A 10717-nucleotide genomic window follows, 5' to 3' on the forward strand; every position below is an offset into this window, starting at 1 on the left:
ATATGTGTTTTCAAAGTTTTAGATATCTCTTCCTTCTGTGTTGGGGGGGAAGACACAGGTACCCCAACAGTGTCCTCGGGCTGTGATACCTGTCCGGTCCCCACCACCCGGATCACAGGTACTCACGTGTGTACCCAGCATGCCCAGGGAGGACCTCTTTCACGTGGGACCCACCCACTCCACCACCATGCCACGACCTGACCCCCTTTTCTGGGTGTTTTATTCAGCTAACATGACATACTTTGTCTATCTCTTTTTCAGTGTTAATTATTTCATCTTTCCTGTGTTCTTGACATACCTCTTAGACGGGTTGGGGAAGGAGAAAGGCTGAAAGCCAGTGGTCAAGCCTTATCAAGGGGCTGTTGAAATTAAACAATGACTAGGGCCAGCAGGTGGCCTGGTGGCTAAGGTGCTGGACTCTCACATGGCTGACCACTGTTCGAGTCTCAGACCTGGCAGCTTGCTTTCTCAGTTTCCCTTTCTGTCTCTGGTGAATGCACGTACCTTATAGCAAAAAAACAAACAAACAAACAAACAACCAAAAACAACAACAACAACAAAAAATAAGAAATTAAATAGATAATTCTTTAACAAAAAGAAGTTAAATGATGACTAGTTAGTAGAATAAGCAGAACTTGTATCCAGGTGTCCAAACCCTCAGGCCTTCCTCTTCGCTCGGGTCATTTGTGAGAAGCAGCTTCACCAACTCCATGAGCTCAGCTCGGAGGGGGATTTGAGACCATGGGGGGCCAAGAAGGGAGCTGACTCTGGGACTGACTGTCACCTTAGGCCATGGTGATGACAGTGCTCAGACGCTCACAGATACAGCCACTGCCTCGGGAGACTTCACATCAAGCAGTCAGAAACCACCGTGGGCTCTGAGAGGACCTCTAACAGGAGCACGTGGCCACACCGAGGAAAACGCCCGAGAAGCGGCTGCTGCTGCGGGTCAGCATGGTGGGTCAGTGAGGACAGAGAAGATGCCCGGGGAGAGGACGCGTCACCCACCGACACGCAGAACTCGAGGCGCTGTGGTGAACTGAGTTAACATGATAGCTACGTGACAAAGTTGGGACGCAGCCTTCATGGCGCGTCCGCTTCAGCCCTTCTCACCCCTTGGGGTTTCTGGCTCTGACTTTCAAAGATTGTCGTATTTTGTTTTTCCTTGCAGGAGGATCTTGCTAACATTGTCTGATCCTCATCTCATGCTTACGCAGCTCTGACCCTGATTAAATGGAGAGAAATCGACCAGATGAGATGAAAAGGGAAACCCATTGAAAGGATTCTGGGATCTTAGGGAACTCAGGCTCAGATGGGCCTCAGAAGGAACTCAAATCTGGAGTTAGAAGAGTAGTTTAGTTGGGGACTGGCAGGTGGTAAGATGGTTAAGGAGCTGGACTCCCACATGGCCAACGGTGGTTCGTGTCCCGGACATGGTGGCTTTCTCTTTCTCCCTGTCTCTGTCTGGTGAGCACGTGTGCCCTCTAGCAAATTAAAAAAAGAGTAATAATAATAAAAATAAAATTTAATAAATCTTTAAAAAAACAATTTAGCACTCGGTTCTGTTTCTTTCTTTCTCTCACTAAACCACTTTCACTCCATGTGTCTCAACTTGGCTACTCTGTAGCTTCAGAGTACAAGTCTCAGTCATTGAAGCAACCAGAGAAATACAGTCAGCATTTTCCGATTCTGGCTTAGGTTCCTAGGGGAGAAATCTGATTGGCTGAGCCCAGTTTCGGCCCAGTCAGCAAAGGTAGGAGGCGGTGCAGCCTGGCTCCCGTAACGGCAGTGGGCAGTCAGGGCTCACCGTTGGGCTGCAGGCGTTGGGGTACAGAGAAGAGGCTCTGGGCAGATACCCCCCACAAGTTGGAAATCCCCACTTCCACTTACCTCACATTCCTAAAAAAACATCACTTGCTATTTGTTGCATAACTGAACTGTAATTTCTTTGTGACATAAAAGGGATTAAATTTATTCTGCCCATTTTACTAGTGCACAACAATCATTCCGTCATGTAAAGTAATTGGGATCCAAAGTGTTTTCTTTTTTTTTTTTTTTTGGAGAGATTTTCACTGTAGGGCGCGTGCGCTCGCCAGACAGACAGAGAGAGACATAGAGACAGAAAGCGAGAAATCACCCCCCAGGGGGGATGGTCACACCGCAATCCCTTCTCCTCCATGCTCCTCCCGGGATCTTGGGCAAAGTGTTTTCTTGAAACTAATGTTTTGCTGAATGTCCCTACACTTGTCGACCATGCTGAAAAATGAATGGTTTTTGTTTTAAGTTTTAGTTTTGTTGTTGTCGGTTTGTTTTTTTTTTTTTTTTTTTTTTTTTGAAGTTTTAGTTTTGTTGTTGTTGGTTTTTTTTTTTTTTATAACACAGAGCGTGAGAAGTTAAAGGTCTACAATACCGCAGTATATGCCCTGGCCATGAAGACGTGAGCTTTTCTGTATAAGCCCCGTTGTTAATTATAAATCACATTTCTCTGGCTGGTGTTTATACTTTTTCTTAGAGAGGCTTAGAAGTGCGTAACCTTGAGGTATTCAGACCTAAGAAAGGTCTACCAGCTTCCAAAGCCCTGCTTTTATTTATAGACTGCAAAGAGCACTCAGTGAAGTTGCCGGTGATTCACTGCTTCTCACCTTGAGCTGCCTCTCAAGGCCAGGAAGGCATCGAACCTTGTACGATGAGAGAAGAGAATGAAAACACGCAGGGCCCACCAGAAGCTCGCGTGTCGTCATCTGAACTATCCTCATAACGTATCGGGTGGACCCAGGCCAGTGGATCCCGATCTGAATTATTCCGCAAACCCTCCACTCTCCCGCCCCTGTGAGAGACGCATTCTTATAGCTCATCACTTTATAATCAGTGTGGCTACTGCTTTTGAACCTGGTTCTTTTGATGGTTTTAAAAAAAAAGCTAACAGGGACAACGGTTTTTAAGCCTAGTTGAATCTGCTGGAAAATAAGTCTGGATAAATCATACTTCGGCTTGTAGAGAGCCCCGTTTCCTCCCCAGGTTTGATTTGTGCAGGGGTGGTTTTCTGCTGCCTCTTTAAAATAGGTGGTAATCCAGCGTCCTCTGTCCCGTGCAGATTTGAGAGGGGCACTGAAGCAGGTAGCTGTGAAGCATGCATGGGGGCGTCTGCTGAAGCCATTGTCCATCCTGCCAAAATACAGGACTCACAGAGCTAAGCCGGAAAACACCGAGTGGAACAAATCGGGTTTCAAGCCGGGTAATAAAATAGACGCTAAAATGCCAAAGGCCCCCAAAGGCGTTCCAGAAAACCTGGCATGGGATTGGAGGCCAGGGTTGAAGGAGGCGGGTACTGGGGAAGGCGGTGTGGCATGGCTTCCGCAGGGTGGATAGAGCTTGCCATTTTGACTGTCACTTTCTAAAACGATGGATCTGGGTGGGGGCAGAGGGACGCTTTTATGTTTTGTTGTCACTTTGCTTTTTATTCCACGGAGGTTGGATCGTCTTTGGTTTTTTCATTCCTTAATTAAATCTTGTCTCAAAGGGAAAACCGGTGACATTTGGCTTTGTTTCAATCTTGGAAAGTATTAAGAAGAATAATTTTCCCCCCCTCAAAGGAGGCTATGAAGGAAGCAAAAGTACGCAGGGTTTTGGAGATTGTTTCTGGTATTGCTCTTCTCAGACCCTCTAAAAGACGCCTTGTGTTTATCACGGCCGTGCTCACCCCCGCCCCGGTTGTCTCCTTTGGTAGCCCACGCCTGGGAGAGGCATCTCCAGCCGTTCCCAGACACGGATCAGCCCATTTCTCCCTCCTAGTCTGCTCAGGGAGGTCCCACAAAGCAGCTGGTGTACGAGTTTTCGCCCACACGTGGCCTCTTGCACAGGTGTGTCATGCTTCCGTCTCATCTGGCTACAAAGAACAGGCAATGCCTCCAGTGACCTGGGGTAGTAGGGGCTTTATTTTTCCATGCTAGGGCGAGGGAACAGCTAGGCCTTAGGAAGGGCAAGGCCTCGGGAACACCTCAAGGCCGGAGTCAAAGGCTGTGGACACCTCCCTCTCCCCCCAGTTCTGGGCACCTTGACCCCAGGAGCCTGTTCCTTACTGTAATCCGATACTGTCCACGTTGCTGTCCTGTCTTGGGCCTGTCTGCTTTGCTGCCAGCTGCCAGCCAGCTTTTCTTCCTAGTTCTAATCCCCGAGAGAGTGGGAGTGGCTAAGCTATGGGCCATTGGTCACCTCTGGCTTTAAAGCACAACACAGCGGATGGCCAGCCTAGGGATTGGTTGCCATCTGATCAGTTTTCCGCCTCTGGTTCTGTTTGGCTCTGGTCCATGTGACTAGCAGGTTGATTGTGTGTGTGTGTTTTGGTGGAGGAGGACATTGCCTGGGGCTTGCACACAGTGGGTAGGACTGTTACCAGTCCCCCGGAAGGAGCTGTGGGCAGGGCACACACCACAGCTGGGGTGGAGGTGTATTCTGTGCCCACAGGATCCCAGCAAGGTGTAGGCTGCTCCCAAACCTGATGGCAGAGTGAGGAGCGGAGGCCCGCAGAGGGTGAGTACTTTGCTTGAAGTTTCTGGGTAGACTTAGTAAGTAGCAGAGCTGGGGCCCAAAGCCACATGGACTTCCCTGGGTGACAGCATTGTGTTTTCCCTTTTGAGTTCTTCAGCAATGAGGCCATGTTGAAACTTGTCGGCCCCTTCATATTCCTGGAGGGACTGGGCCGTGAGATTTCAGAACCATTTCTCCTGGTGCCTGCTCACTAAGACAGCTTCTCACTTTTCTGTCACTAGGAAAAGACTGTCGAGCTTTCAGTTCTTGCAACGAAGTAGTTCCAGCTCAGCACTTGGGAGTCAGAACTGCCCTCCCTGTGGAGCAGCTGAGTCAGGGCTCAGGTTCCAAGAAGGCTGCACCTGTGTGGGGGAGCACGAGGGGCACACCACCTGACCTGGTCCTCTCGGCCTACTCAGGACCCTTCATGGTTCTGTACACAGGTCTTCCTCGGCCAGGGCTCCATGGTGCTCTCTAACACATGGAGGCTGGAGACCAGGGCGGTAGTTGGCGGCTGACACGCAGGAGATGTACAATACATGGATAGGTAGAGTAAGAGTGGGCTCCCTTGGCGCCAGTAGGTGGCGTGGTGGTTAAGGTGCTGGACTCCCACATGGCTGACTGCGGTTCAAGTCCTGGACCCAGTGGCTTGAAAATCGCACAGGGCACAGGTGTGTGCATCCCTAAAATCCCAAGAGGAAAATAGAAGAGGAGGGATTATGGTGTAGCCGTCCCTCGTGGGGGGTGCTTTTCACTTTCTCTCTCTTTGTCTCTCTCTCTCTCCCTGGTGAAAACGTGTGCCCTATGGGAAAAACCTGAAAACCTGAAAACAAAAGTGTGCATTTTGGGGCTCCACTGCCTCTCCTCTGATGGGCACCCTCTTGATCACTCTTAACGCACCCTGCGGTCTTACCGTTTCTCTGTTCCACCTTCCTAGTCTTGGCAGAGAAGGCAAGCGTTCTCATACCTGTCTGGGGGTCTCTGGAATTCCATGTGGGTTGTGCTGGTGGTCCAGCAGTCCACATCCATGGTCCTGCTGCCTTCCATGTCCTGAACTGTGCTCTGGGAAAGTCTGCAGGTGACCCTTTCTCCTCTACCCTGACCTTCCCTCTTTGGCGGCCTCGTAGTGTAGACTTTAGAGCGTGGGTTCCATTCTCTGCTCTGACACCTTCTGGCCGGTGACCTTAGACAAGGCACTGAGCCTGCGTTTGGGGCATGTGAAACTCACATGGTTCAGGGCGCAGCACATACTAAAGACTCGTGAAAACTTCGGAGCTGCTAATGTTACATGATCGTAATCACCATAGTGGCTGTGTGTCTCTCTCAGGCCTGTTAATGTTTGCTATTCCCAAAGGGGGGAGCTCTAAACTCTGCTCTGCGGTACTGCAGTCGTGGCCAGGAGCCCCAGCCCAGTCTTTTTGTTTGTATTCTGTTGTCACCCCAGGGCTCAACGCATTTGGAGTGTTATAAAGCAGATTTCGTGTAAGGATAATTATTGTGCGTCTAATGTGGTGGGGAGCCAAGGTGTTTTAATTAATGATGTACCAGCAACCCTTTCACATAGGGTGACGTGTGATCTTCGGGGGCCCATCTGCTCAGTCACAATTAGGGACGTTCGGAACGCTCAGGCGATGCCCGCTGCTTCGCGCACGTCGATTAGCGATGAGCACCGAGCGGCCCAGAGACCAGCCTCCTGCGGGGTCAGAGTCGTGTTCGAGGAGGAGCTGGCTGTGCTTTCTCCCCCCCTCCTCTGCCCACTGCCCCCCATCACCTGTGCTCCTGTTCCGTGTTTATTTAAAGCAATACATCCGTATATTCTTTCTTTGAAGCCCGAATTTTGTAAAATCCCTCTACTGCATTTGCTTCCTTTCTGTCTTAGGAACCAGTCTGGCTAAAATCTCTCTGTCTAGAAAACAGAATCTGGACCAGCTCTGTGACCTGGTGGCTAAGGCAGCTGGATCCCACGTGGCTGACTGCAGGGTTCTAGTCCCAGACCAGACGGCTTTGGAAATGTGCCTGGTGCTTGTGTGTGTGTGTCCAAAATTCCAAAAGGAGGGAGAGATGGTGGAAAAGAGATTGTGGCTCTCCTGGGGGAGCTTTCCCTCTCCCTTTCTCTCTGCCTCTCTCTGACACGCACATATATGCACATAGCACACACAGGCACAAAAGCAGAAGAAAACAGGACCTAACTAGGACGTGTCGTGTTGGAGGTGCTAAAAGTCTATTCACAGTGAAAGCGACAAAGGCGAGGTCAGTGCCGTGAACATCAAAAGCAGGAGAGAAAATAAAGAACTCGACAACTGAGAGACGGCTGTTTTCGTATGAAACCCTTCATGTTGGTAAACCCAACTCCAGAAGGACAGGGACTGTGGCTTGTTCAGTGTTGTGTTCCTGTACCTAACACCATGCTTGGTAAAGAGTAGACTTTGGGGGCCGGCAGGTGACGTGGTGGTTAAAGGTGCTGGATTCCCACATGGCCGACTGCAGTTCGAGACCTGGACCTGGCGGCTTGCTTTCTCACTTACTTTCTCTCTCTCTCTCTCTTGCTCTGTCTCTCTCCAGTCAAATGAAAATAAATGAATGAATAAATAAAATTAAATTAAAAAAAAAGAGAAAGTTATACCACCCACCCTCTGCTCTGGAAAACCACATATTGGGTCATTGGGAGAGTCACGATGCATTTTTGCCTAGACAAATGTAGAAAGATGCATCATGACTCTCCTGCCGACCTAGAAGAACGCTGGCGATTCAGGTAGGAGGGACCAGAGCACGTGTTGTGTGACGTCACGCAGCTCCAGGTGTGACACGATGCCATGTGATTCCAGGCTTCTCTTGGGTCATCGGAAAAGTCATGATTTTTTTTATGGTTTTCTGTGCAAGAATGAGTGATAACTTTCCTGACAACCCAAGATTTGGTTTTCCAGAGCAGAGCGTGGGTGGTGACATCAGTTTTGCCCGTTTGGTCTGAATCTTTTCTTGGCTTTGCCATTTCATTGCTCAAATGAGGATGCCTTTTCTTTTTTTTTTTTTTTGAGAGGTTTTCACTATGGGGCGCGTGCGCTCGCCAGACAGAGAGAGACAGACAGAAAGCGAGAAATCAACCCCCAGGGGGGATGGCCACGCCGCAATCCCTTCTCCTCCATTCTCCTCTCGGGATCTTGGGCACACACGCACAGGCACCCGGCGTGAGTTTTAAGCCACTGGGTTCAGGACACGAACCGTGGTTGACTACGTGGGAGTCCAGCGACATAGCCATTACGTTAACTGCTGGTCCCAAATGAGGATACCTTTTCAAGCTCAGAGTCTCCATTCGTTTTTCCCTCTTCCACTTAGGTTTACAGTGGTTGTGTTGAATTCCACTAATTTCAAAGCTCTTGTCCTTATCAGTAATGCAAATTCTGCAGTTTCTTTTCTTTTTTTAAAGAATTATTTATTTAATTTTATTTACTACTACTATTATTAATTTCGCCAGAAGGAAAGTGAGAAAGCAAGCCGCCAGGTCCAGGACTTGAACTGCGATGATCAGCCATGTGGGAGTCCGGCACCTCAACCACCACGCCCCCTGCCGACCCTGATTAGGCAATTTCTAATCCATGCTCCCTTGTCTGATCTTTTATACATCAAATGGGTCAAATGCTAGCACCTCAGCTACCCAGATTCGGCAGGGCTTTAAGTTTTCAGCCAGCGCTGTGCATCGTGCAGGCTCCGTGGACAGATGCTCCTCCCTTTCCCCTGTCCTGGCTAGCCCCGCTCAGAGCTCCAGAGGTAACACAGGGGCCTCCTGGCTGTGTTCCTGCCGCACAGGGGCACTTTTAGGCAGCGGAGTGGGTGGCTTCTCACCCTTGCATCCTGAAGCTAGAGCATGGTGAGCAGGGTTCTAACTCCTGACGCAGGGAGATGGGGGCCCCACAACCCAGGAAGAGAGCCCCATCAGAAAGCAGATTTGCTAGCACCTGCGTCTTGGACTTGCCTGCCTCCAGAAATTTGAGAAAATACATTTCCGTCGTTTAAGTGTCCCACAGCCCCTAAAAAATGGAAGCTGGTGGAGATGGCTTCCTGGGGTGGGGGTGGCATGGGGAGGGACAGCCATTGCCCAGGAGCCGGAGAGCACAGAGTGACCATTGCCTCCTCTCACCCCTCCCCTTTAACCCGGGGCCATGTAGGCACAACCAGGATATGTATGTCTATATATATATATATTTTTTTTTTAAGAGGTTTTTGCCTTAGGGAATGTGCACTTGTTGGAGAGAGAGAGAGAGAAAGAGAAAAGGAAAGTGAGAAATCATCCCGTGGGGAGATGGCCATGCTGCAATCCCTCTTCCTCCATTCTCCCCTCAGGATCTTGGGCACGCATGCACACGTACCCGGAGTGAGTTTCAAGCCACCAGGTCCAGGGCGTGAACCACTGTCAGCTCTTTGGGAGTCCAGTGACCTAATCACTACTCCATCTGCTTGACTTTTTGCTTTTTAAGCAAGCCATTCGATCTGAGACTCAAACCGTGGTCTGCCGCGTGGGAGTCCAGTGCCCCAACCACCACACCTCCTGCTGCCCCACCAGGATTACGATATTTTGTGAGTGGCTTTCCCTTAGAGAACGGAGGTGAAGACTTCCACCCCCACTTCCTTGTTAAAAAGGGCCAGTCAGCATTTCCCTCGGCCACGTTTTTCCAGGCGAGTGCCACACCTGACTGTCCGATAATAATGGTGGCCCTGGGTGGATGGGGAGGAAGTAGCACAAGCCACCCCCCATGGGGTTGGAGCCCGTGGAGACAGGGAGCCGGTTCCAGGGCTGCTCTGCGTGGCACATGGGGTGTGTTTCCTTCCACTCACTAGAACATGCATGGCGACTCCCAGCAGCTGTGGGGTGTCTGGGAAAACGAGTCTTGACAGTCCCCGACGTGTGCCCACAGGCCTGTTCGCCAAGCCGCTGTAATTATTTATTGATCACGTACCACGTGGTCAGGCCCGGCCAGCCCCTCCTCGGTCAGGGTGGTAAGATCGAGTCTAGGATTTTTTAACCGCCATCCCACGTATGACTGAGGTTATTAGGGAAAAGCCCGTTTACCCCGCAATCAGGACAGAGGGCCCGCGGGAGGACGGAGTGGGAATTCACCTGTCCGTGCTGTCGTTTCCGGGAAGGCGCCGCCGCTCTTGCACCTCCAGCCCCGGGTTCTGCGCAATCAGCGGCGATAATCAGTCTTCATGCCCCTTGTCTAATGCAATCAGGACCCTGCGTCGGAGACGCGCTTTCCAATCACTCACTCCTCGTCTCAAGTGGGTACAGCCCCTTTGCCTGTAGCCTGCAACTTAAAATATCTGCTTTAGAGGATTATTATCTCAACCAGGCAGATTCCTATAAACCAAGGGTATTTTGAGCATGTAGACTTAAATCACACATTGCAGACTGCTCTGATTAAGTGTAATTGTGAGAATTAAGGTGTCTCCGGCTTCCTGTCGGGACGCGGGACACCTCGCAGCAGACAAGGAAGCAGCAGCGAAAGAGGATCCATCGGCCTCTTGGAGACTGCGTGCTGGGCCCAGCCTCGCGAACCGGCTTCCTGGCCTGGGAAATGAGCCCGGGTTGAGACGGCTGCTGTTCACGTCTCTCTGGTGTTGCATGAGAGCTGCATTACTGCTTTTGCTTTTTTTTTGGAGAAGTTTTTGCCATAGGGTATGTGCACTCGCCAGACAGACAGAGAGAGACAGAGAGACAGAAAGCGAGAAATCATCCCCAGGGGAGATGGTCACGCCGCAATCCCTTCTCTTCCATTCTCCTCTCGGGATCTTGGGCACGCACGTACATGCACCTGGCATGAGTTTAAGCCACGGGGTCCGGGACGCGAACCATGGTCGACTACGTGGGAGTCCATAGCCATTACGCTAACTGCTGGTCCCAGAGCTGTGTTACTTCTGTAGAAACACCCGTGGTAGAAAGCTGCGCTCGGGGACTGGTTAGTAAGTGCGGGCACTGGCGGCTGCTTTGCCCTTGTAGCAGGCCCAAGCGGCCTGCGCTGTCCAGCCGTCCCCTGGTGCCCTGTGAGGTAACGAGAGGTAACGACTGCGGAAAGGCCACTGCTGCCTTCAGCCTGGGAGTTCCTGGGGAGCGGGGTGATGGTGGCCTGATCTGTGTAGGTTAAAGATTCAGGAAAAAAAAAATATGTGTATATTTATATATATATATGTATATATA

The 10717-nt window shown here is 50.5% G+C and overlaps 1 protein-coding gene and 1 long non-coding RNA gene across 2 annotated transcripts in view; one reads left to right on the plus strand and one right to left on the minus strand.

Moving 5' to 3' along the window:
* Positions 1 to 10717, plus strand: part of FHIP1A (FHF complex subunit HOOK interacting protein 1A) — a 205138-nt gene that overhangs the window by 43146 nt on the left and 151275 nt on the right.
* The window catches only part of LOC102499652 (uncharacterized), a 13065-nt gene continuing 8392 nt past the window's right edge, over positions 6045 to 10717 (minus strand). Inside the window, exons 2-3 of the long non-coding RNA XR_335744.2 lie at positions 9641 to 9833; positions 6045 to 6220 (exon numbers count right to left, since the gene is read on the minus strand). This is a non-coding gene — a long non-coding RNA (uncharacterized LOC102499652). The remainder of the gene's footprint in view (positions 6221 to 9640; positions 9834 to 10717) is intronic.

Source organism: Tupaia chinensis, unplaced genomic scaffold (genome assembly GCF_000334495.1).
Source record: "Tupaia chinensis unplaced genomic scaffold, TupChi_1.0 Scaffold000521_1, whole genome shotgun sequence".
NCBI classification, from domain to species: domain Eukaryota; kingdom Metazoa; phylum Chordata; class Mammalia; order Scandentia; family Tupaiidae; genus Tupaia; species Tupaia belangeri.